The sequence below is a fragment of the Macrobrachium rosenbergii genome, chromosome 9 (genome assembly GCF_040412425.1).
Source record: "Macrobrachium rosenbergii isolate ZJJX-2024 chromosome 9, ASM4041242v1, whole genome shotgun sequence".
Lineage (NCBI taxonomy): Eukaryota > Metazoa > Arthropoda > Malacostraca > Decapoda > Palaemonidae > Macrobrachium > Macrobrachium rosenbergii.
In genome coordinates, this window is record NC_089749.1 from 16,085,080 (window position 1) to 16,095,161 (window position 10,082).

General features: G+C 40.6%; 1 protein-coding gene across 6 annotated transcripts in view; it reads left to right on the forward strand.

The window, feature by feature from the left end:
* Nrg (Neuroglian) overlaps positions 1–10,082 on the forward strand; it is a 350,034-nt gene that overhangs the window by 200,092 nt on the left and 139,860 nt on the right. For 4 of the 6 annotated variants that reach the window (XM_067108466.1, XM_067108465.1, XM_067108468.1 and 1 more), the window contains one exon: positions 271–426. The exons of the other annotated variants lie outside the window; for them this stretch is intronic. The gene's annotated coding sequence lies outside the window, so the exon portion shown is untranslated. The remainder of the gene's footprint in view (positions 1–270; positions 427–10,082) is intronic. 6 annotated transcript variants of the gene reach the window in all.

Here is a 10,082-nt window from a genome sequence, read left to right on the forward strand (position 1 = left end):
AATGATAAAAAAAAAAGATAAAGAGATGGTTGAACAAGTGTTAAGTACTTAATGTGGGATAAAGGACTAGAAGAATAAGGATAAGGATAAACACCAAGAAAAAATTACGAATAACTGGAATTATGTAAATAACGATAATTTAAAAAAATGACGAAAAACTGTAGAAAAATAAGAAAATGAATAGAAATTATGTCTCGTTAACCGCGGAAACACGTGTTTGCATTTTTAAGTGACACTGACTCACGAGTCTCCTCTCTCTTTCTCTCTCAGATCGCCGAGATAAGGCAGGGGACGCCCTGGGCTCCTAACCCCCCACCCCTAAGTGGCACTGCCCGCCGCCTCTCCCCCCTTCCTCATCCCTTCTTCCCCCCCTCCTCTTTTTTTTTCGGTCTGGCCCATCCCCCTGGGAACTCCGAAACTAAAAAGGTAAGTGTGTAATGATATTCGTGTATTCAGTCTTTTGTTTTTCATTATCGGTTCAAAAAGATATTTGTTTTTGTAAACACTCATATATTATATATACATATAGATGTATATATATATATATATATATATATATATATATATATATATATATATATATATATATATATATATATATATATTTTATGTATATATATGTATATTTTATGTATGTGTATATATATAACATCGACACCTATACATGTTTTGATGTGGTGACACTCAACTTTTATATTTATACATGTTTATAATTTAGCCATTTTTATTTTACCCAAACTTATTCATTTTATTTATCCAAATATATTGACACGCAGCATTTGTTATTGAAAGTGGATACCCCCACCACATAAAATGGATTATGTGTGGATATATTTCTTCGGGCGAATTCCACGTTTAGAGAGAGAGAGAGAGAGAGAGAGAGAGAGAGAGAGAATACCTGAATAATTAACCCATAAAAGAGAGAGAGAGAGAGAGAGAGAATATACCTGAACAATTGATTCACAGAGAGAGAGAGAGAGAGAGAGAGAGAGAGAGAGAGAGAGAGAGAGAGAGAGAGAGAATACCTGAATAATTAACCCATAAAGAAGAGAGAGAGAGAATATACCTGAACAATTGATTCACAGAGAGAGAGAGAGAGAGAGAGAGCCGCATTGTTGTGCAACACGAGTAATGCATTCGCATGTCTATGTATGCTAACACACCTTTCTTAACTCCCCGGCCGTTAACGGTTAAAAATTCTGCTAAGCAAAGATGATGGTGATGTAGGACCCATGGCCACCAAGTTTGTGAGCCGGGAAATCAATACCCCTGGCGTGTGAGTGTGTTTGTGTGCTTGTGCCTACTCGTGTTTGTGTGAATGGGTGTTTGTGCATGCGTGACTCTTGGATTTCTTCTCCGGCAGAAGGCACCGCAGAAGTGTCCATTGGTCATCTTGAAGGTTTTAACGTCATCGGTTCCTTTTGGAGACGTTGCGTCATTCTTCAGGAATGTCCATTGTGTTCATATTTCCTACCGATGATTTAATGATGATATTCATCATCGTATCGTCATTATCATCATAATGGTACTGAGGATTATAATAACTATATGTAATATCAGTAGCCATTATATATTTGTGTTGAATTCATTAACGTGTCCCTAGGTAATAAACTCATTTCTCAGTGGTTTGGATTATTTAGAACTGTAGGTATTTCCTTCTCTGAGAGAGGAGAGAGAGAGTGAGAATGGAATATAGAATTTAGGCCAAAGGCCAAGCACTGGGACCTATGAGGTCATTCAGCGCTGAAACGGAAATTGACAGTAAAAGTTTGAAAGGTGTAACAGGAGGAAAACCTCAAAGCAGTTGCACTATGAATCAATTGTTAGGAGAGGGTTGAGGAAAGTAAGATGGAAGAAAGAGAATATGAAAGGAGGTACAGCAAAAGGAACGAAAGGGGTTGCAGCTAGGGGCCGAAGGCACGCTGCAGAGAACCTTAAGTAATGCCTACAGTGCAAAAGAGAGAGAGAGAGAGAGAGAATCAGGTAATTTACGGTTTTCTCGGTGGTTTGAATTATATTTTGTTTGTCGATATTTCCTTCCCGTTTCTACAGAGAGAGAGAGAGAGAGAGAGAGAGAGAGAGAGAGAGAGAGAGAGAGAGAGAGAGCCAGGCCACTCAAGCGCTGCGCATGTGTTTGCATACGTCTGCTCGAATAGAATGAGGAGCCACGCATTGTTTGCAATCTGGGGAAGCAAACGGTGCTACCGTTAAGTTCAAACAGCATTCGGTAATGCACCTGTGCGTTTTGTCTGTGCCTTTGATCAACCTTCTTAGCTCTTTCTGCCTTTGTGTACGCGTGTATGTATGTGTGTTTGTGAGTCGTTTGACCTGGAATGAACGCTGTTTTGATGAGCAGACACACACACTCGCGCGCACACATACACACAAACACACCTTGCTCGCAAAGCGGTTGTATGTTTTAAGCCGGTGTCTTATGACTTCATGGCGGCTTGGGCTGGTGTGGGGTGTGCTGTTACCCTTCCTCTTCCTCCCCCCCCCTTCTCCCTTCTTCCCTCTCTTCCCCTACCTTCCCCCAGGAGCTTTCAAATCGAAGGACACCCCCAGTCTTCATGCCACCGTTTCTTTGTTGCAGGACAATGGGAAGCCTTGCTAATTTTGCTGTATTTCTGCGCGAACGCTGTGGTCATACTTATGTTCTTCTCTGTTATACGAGAGGTTTTATATACTGGAGCTCCCCGTCTGTTGTTGCGCCGTGTGGTCTATATCCTCTTCTTCTTCTGCGGTGTTTTGATGGATTTTTTTCTCGTTTTTTTTTTGTATTTGCTTCGTTTATAATATCATCTTCTATTTCCTGTTGCTTAGGTTACATGAATTTTGCATTCCAATGATTATAATTAGTGTTGTTACACTTCTTGTATTGTGTGCTTCTCAGATTTATAGCTTGTTATATATACCGCTAGTTATTCTCTCTCTCTCTCTCTCTCTCTCTCTCTCTCTCTCTCTCTCTCTCTCTCTCTCTCTCTCTCTCTCAAGTTGCAAACTCAACTTGAATAATGGCGTTTCGTTTTCTTTTGGTTTCTCAGTATAGATGCACTTGGTTTAATAAAGGAAGTATATCACGCGTCCAGTATGGTAATAGTTGGAAACAAAGGTTTTCAGTTTGGTTTCTCCTCCTTCCCTTTTACTCGAGAGAGAGAGAGAGAGAGAGAGAGAGAGAGAGAGAGAGATGCACCATAAACTTTTCTGAACTTTTTCACTTGACCCTTTTGAGAAAGAGAGAGCACGATTCCACCTTGTTCTTCTGAGAGAGAGAGAGAGAGAGAGAGAGAGAGAGAGAGAGAGAGAGAGAGAGAGAGAGAGAGAGAGAGAGAGACTTTTGAATTATACTTTTGAGAGACAGATTTTTCCCCCTTATCCATTTCCCTTCTTTTCTTACCCCTTCCCTCCCATCTCCCCTTCCAACCTTTGTTTCCCTCCCCCACTGCAGGTAGGGAGGGGAAACACCCCATCCATTTTAGTCACTAATTATTGGCGAGTCTGGGAGGGAGAGAGAGAGAAGGGAAAGGAACTGGGAAGGAAGGAAGGAAGGAAGAGCTTAATGGATTCCTGGAAGGAGGTGTTCATCCCTTTGGCATTCTCCTCCTCCTCCTCCTCCTCCTCCTCCTCCTCCTCCTCCAGCCACTATTTTAGAATTAAAGGATCTTCGGCCTGTTGGTAGTCGGCTTGTTCGACGCTGCATTCGTCTCTCTCTCTCTCTCTCTCTCTCTCTCTCTCTCTCTCTCTCTCTCTCTCTCTCTCTCTCTCTCTCTCATTATAAAAGAGAGAGATAGATCTGTTACATACACATACTCATTATAAGAGAGAGAGAGAGAGAGAGAGAGAGAGAGAGAGAGAGAGAGAGAGAGAGAGAGAGAAACTAACCGCCGCGCGTTCTTGCAAACCGGTAAGTAGGAAGTTAATACCAGAAATAGATTTTCCTCCAGAGATGGAAATGGAATTCCATCTTACTTTTCCCAGAGAGGTCAGAGGTCAAACTCCAGCGAGGAGATGAAATTACAAGCCGGATGCCACCCCATCCAGATCGCTGCTCTCTCTCTCTCTCTCTCTCTCTCTCTCTCTCTCTCTCTCTCTCTCTCTCTCTCTCTCTCTCTGAGAGCATTGTAATGGTTTTGCAAGGAAGCCTGACTAACATTCAAACATTTTTTCTCTATTTATTTGTTTACCATATGTAATTCCCATTACAGTTCACTTTGGGAAAAGTAATACTATATTGTATGCTTATCTTTGTTGGTCCTATAATTTAAGGCGCCATTTTAATCCACAACTGAAATGACACTCCAATAACAAACAGATAAACGGTTTCCCCCTTGTGAGGGGAATTGTATTTTATTCTGTTTATTTATTTTAGCAAAGTTTGTGGAGCAGAAAATGGGCGTCGTAATGTTTTTTCTCGGTAGTCGTTAGCCTTCTTTTTTTTTATTTTTTTTTTTTTTTTTGTGTGGGTCATTTTCGTCTTGTTTTTTTTTCTGTTCCCCACCTCTCTTCACCAGCTCTTCGGGGCATAAGATATTTTTGGCAGTTTTAATTTCTTACCTCTTGCGCAGAGTGTTTGTTCTCTCTCTCTCTCTCTCTCTCTCTCTCTCTCTCTCTCTCTCTCTCTCTCTCTCTCTCTCTCTCTCTCTCTCTCTCTCTGTGGCCCTTCATGTTCCACTTGAATTTTTACCTTATGTTATTTTTTTTACATCAGACCCTGCCTTCACCCAAGAGAATTTTGAAGTGTTTTTTGGTTATTAAAGCAAATTTTTGTTGTTATTGCTGTTGACCTTTGTAGTTATTGTAGTTTGCGCAGATTTATTTCTGCATTTTGCTTTTAGATCCTCGCCTTGTCTACGATCAATATCCTGACAACCCGTAGGGGGCTGGTGCCATTAGTGTGCACCTCATGCGGTGCACTGTAGGCGTTACTTAAGGTTCTTTACAGCGTCCCTTCAGTCCTCAGCTGCAACTCTTCATTCCTCTTCCTGTACCTCTCTTCATATTCTCTTTCTTCCATCTTACTTTCCACCGTCTCCTAACAGTTGATTCATAGTGCAACTGCGAGTTTTTCCTCCTGCTGCACCTTTCAAACCTTTTAACTGTCAATATCCGTTTCGGCGCTGAATGACCTCATAGGTCTGAGCGCCTGGCCTTTGGACTAAATTCTATATTCCATCTTTTAATATCCTGACGGAACATGACGTGAATCGCTGATTCATCGCAAATACGCAGCGCTCTGTTCTGGGATATCGGAAGACACCCACGACAAACGAACTCGGGCGAGGGCTAATTGGGTGCTGTGTACCATGCAACAGCCGATGACATTCCTCCTGCGTTTGGTTGGAGAGTAGATTTCATGCAACGATCTGGTTGGTGGTGGGTGCACGTGTCCCTCAGAAGACCATCTTGCATTTTATCAGGAGCCCTTTTCGGCCACTTCCTCTTTGGGTAGCAGTCCTGGGACCCATCCCCTCCCTTCCCCTTTCCTTTCCCCCCCCCCCTCCCCTCCCCTTCCCTTCCCTTCCCTTCCCTCCCCCTTCCCCTTGCCCTCCCCTTCCCCTTGCCCTCATGAGCCATCATTCACCCTGGGCCATCTCCCACCCTAGGCAATCTCTCACCCTGGGCTATCCCCGAACATGGGCTATCTCTCCCACGCTATCTCCCACCCTGGGTATTTCCCACCCTGGGCTATCTCTCACCCCCGAGCCATCTCCCACCCTGGGCCATCTCCCACCCTGGGCCATCTCTCACCCTGGGCTATCTCTCCCACCCCGGGCCATCTCTTACCCTGTGCCATCTCTCACCCTGTCCCTTGTTAATTCGTGGGACTGAATTCTTGTCATCCACTGTAGGTTCTGCTCTTGATAACAAGTCATGGCTGTTAACTCTTCAGCTGCTTTTTATTTTTGGGGGAAGATTGATTATGTTGCAGGCGAACGTTGATTGTTGATAATCTCAAGCAACGTTCCGTTGCTATCTCCTGTCGTCGGAAACGTTTTATTGATGTGATTTCTCTGGAATCTCCGAAATGGAAACGTTTAATTGTCCAGAGCGTTTTATTTTGGGGACGGTTGATTGTTTATCTTGCAGGGAAACGCTGAATGTTGTTATTTCCTGTCTCTGAAATGGAAAAGTTGAATTGTGTAGAGCATTTCATTTTTGGAAAGATTGATTGTTTATCGTGCAGGGAAACGTTGATTGTTAGGCCTCTCCGTCTTGTTATTTTCTGTCATCAGAAACCTTTTATTGACGGGAATCCTCTGACAATCTCGAAATGGAAACGTTTAATCGTCCAGATGGTTATTTCTGAGTAGACGTTATCGACCAAGATATCGCACTATTGCATGCCCACCCAGTTTCGTTTTACTGAAGTGGGTCTCACCTCAAACATTTTACAATTTCTAAACTATACCCCGTAATTCGCCGGAAGTTCTAAACCATTAGGAATGAAATTTAGAGGTTTAACTTACGAAAGTTAAGGAGTTATTAGGAAAGGTTCTGCCGTCGTATTTTGTCATTCATTGTGATGGCTCCCAGCCGGAACACGAAAGCAATTAAAAGGGATTTCCGTTGATTTGTAGCTTGGGTCCAGAGTTTCCAGATTTGCTGTGAACTTTGCATTATTGCATTGGCAGTGGAGTGTGTGAGTTGACTCAGAGAGAGAGAGAGAGAGAGAGAGAGAGAGAGAGAGAGAGAGAGAGAGAGAGAGAGAGAGAGAGAGAGAGAGAGAATTTCATTGGGGTGAATTCCACGTTCAGCTCACAAAACAATAAACAAGTAAATGCAAAGTGGCATAATGTGCACGATGAGAGAGAGAGAGAGAGAGAGAGAGAGAGAGAGAGAGCAGCTTACCAAGAGAAATTGGTTGTGTATTTTAACTCAGCCTACACGTACAGGTAGACTGCTGAAGGATAGAGGATAGTCATTTGCATCTCTCTCTCTCTCTCTCTCTCTCTCTCTCTCTCTCTCTCTCTCTCCTGATTAATATGCGCATAACGTCGGGTATATCCTTGCTGTATGATAATAATATTTACTTCTTAAGGATAGTGTCTCTTCACAATATTTCATTTAGTTTGTAATTTTTTATTCAAGTCCCTACTTCAAAGTATAATTGTGTACTGAATGAGTAATATTTTTTTTAGTGTACTGAATGAGTAATATTTTATTTAGAACAGGCGTGGTGGTAAAAACGAAGAAAGTTATAAGAATGAAAAAAATGTTGGCTGTTAACTACAAAGTGAACGTGCTCGAAAGAGTATACGCACACACACATACACACATATATGTAGGCTATATATATATAATGAAATTTATCGTCTCTGGACCATTAATGCCAAAGGAAATTCCTTACGTGGATATGTATATAGGCTGTACCGGGTGGCTGCATCCTGCCAGCCACCTTGTTGTGTCTGAAGATCTCTGGTGTTCTGGTCAAACACGTCTCTCTCTCTCTCTCTCTCTCTCTCTCTCTCTCTCTCTCTCCTCTCTCTCTCTCTCTCTCTACTCTCTCTCTCTCTCTCACACAGAAAAGCATGTGAAGGGGTGCAACTATCAACACTTCTATAAATTGACTTTTGTTTTTGTAGTGTTCCTTAAGGCGTGCAAGAAAAAAAAAACTTATTGTTATGTCTCTCACAACTACTACTACTACTACTACTACTACTACTACTACTACTGCTGCTGCTGCTGCTGCTGCTGCTGCTGCTATTGTTGTTTCGTGAAAAAAAATTATAGTTCATAGGGAGGAAGTTGTATATTTTTCTTCCTTTTCCCTTTTGTTCTACCTATATTGTTTTGAACAACAACAACAACTACTACTACTACTACTACTACTACTACTACTACTACTACTACTAGTTTCGAGAAAAAATTGAAGTGGTATATTTTTCCGTTTCCAATTTTTTCTACAACAACCACCTACCTACTACTACTACTACTACTACTACTACTACTACTACTACTACTACTATTATTCTATAAAATATGCCTCTCTATCACTTGACTAGACAAATGTACAATGTACCAAAGTTTTTGCCTCTTTTTCTCATTCACCCGAGTGTATAATATTTTTGGTACTTTATTCACTGTTTCCATTTCCGTAATACCACGGACGGACTTTTATTGGTCGTTTAACCTTCAGTTGGACACCCGGACTTCTCCCTCTGTTTCTGTTTTGTTTAATTGTTTTGTTTCTTTGTTTACGAAAGGTTCCTTTCGTTATGCTCTGAATTTAATGTGCGTTTTTATAGTTTATTCTTATTTACCAGAACGTCACCAGAATGCATCAGTCTCTACTCTCTCTCTCTGAGCTTTTGACAGCAATGATGCTCACTGCTATATTTATATATATAATGATGCCTATCATATATATATATATATATATATACATATATATACATATATATATACATATATATATATATATATATATATATATATATATATATATATATATATATACATACACACACACATTGTATATCATGTATGTATAATTTCTGAGTTAGTAATTATGCCATGTTTCGCATTCCTGAATCTTAACGCCTCAAAATTTTCCAATCTTTTCTCCCTGCCCAGAATTATCCCATCTCCTCCATCTACATCTGACATTGTTTTCTCTCTCTCTCTCTCTCTCTCTCTCTCTCTCTCTCTCTCTCTCTCTCTCTCTCTCTCTCTCTCTCTCAGCGCTTTTGACGGCAATGATGCCTCACTGCTGGGGTGTCATCACAGTGCCAGATCATTGCAGAGGGGTTTTGTTTAACCAGCAATGAGCGCCCTCCCTCTGCTCATTGGCACTGCTCACCAAACCTTTACGACTTGCGAGTGGGTTCTCCTCTTTTCAAGAAGTCTTGCATGGCTCGAACGCTGAAGTCTTGAAGCAGGTTCTTTTTTCTAGTTCGTCTTCTGGAAAGCTCATGTCCTCATGATGGTTGTGACTGAGTAAGAGACGCGTGAAGCTCTCAAGGTTTGCTTGAGAACCTGACGGAAGCTTCGATTCGAATTCGATTGGGTTTCGTAGTCTTCTTCTTCCATGGAGAGAGACGGAGACAGTGTGTTCGTTCGTTCGTCCTTCTCCCTGTGTGTGTTGAAGGGCGCTTTCACGTTGGGATTCTTTAGCATTTGAACCTTACGATTTCTGGGGATGTATTCCCCAGCGGAGTCAGAGTTGGGAAATAATCTGGACCGTTCTGTCCGAGCTGTGACTCCGTCGAGGAGAATATCCCCAGAGAACGTAAGGGTCGAATCCTCGAGAATTACATACATACATACATATATACATGTGTATATAATATAGATGCATATATATACATGCATATATGTGTATCTTTATATATGTATATATTTACATTATATATATGTACAGTATGTATTTATAATTGTGTGTATAATATATATATATATATATATATTATACAGAATTTTAGTATAATATTATATATATATATATATATATATATATATATATATATATATATATATATATATTATATATACACTTATACATACATATATATTACATATTAATACAGGAAAAAATAAGAAATGTGCCTTATTTTTCACCTGTGGTAATGTGTGATAAATGAATCATACAAAGGATAATAATCACATACATACAGCCTCCAGCCTGAATTTAGTGCATTCAAACACACAAACAGGACAGAATTTTAGTGTTATATATAGATAGATGTATGTTTGTGTATGCTTTTATGTATGTTTAATGTCTATGTATTTATGTATGTATGTATACGGGAATGCATTTTTTATGTATGTATGTGAGAATGCATTTATGTCTAAGAGTGTACATATAAGTATATGAGATTGTATTTAAGTATGTATGTATATGCGTATACATGTATGTGTGTAAGTGTAGATTAAGTGTCGCACGTACAGAACAACATTCAGAAACTACATTTAACAAAAACAGGTCAGGACTGGGCGAGCGTAGTTTTAATTTTCTGTAAAAGAAGTCTGTTGTGCCGGCTTTGTCTGTCCGTCCGCACTATTTTCTGTGCGCACTTTTTCTGTCCGCACTTATTCTGTCCGCCCTCAGATCTTAAAAACTACTGAGGCTAGATGGCTGCAAA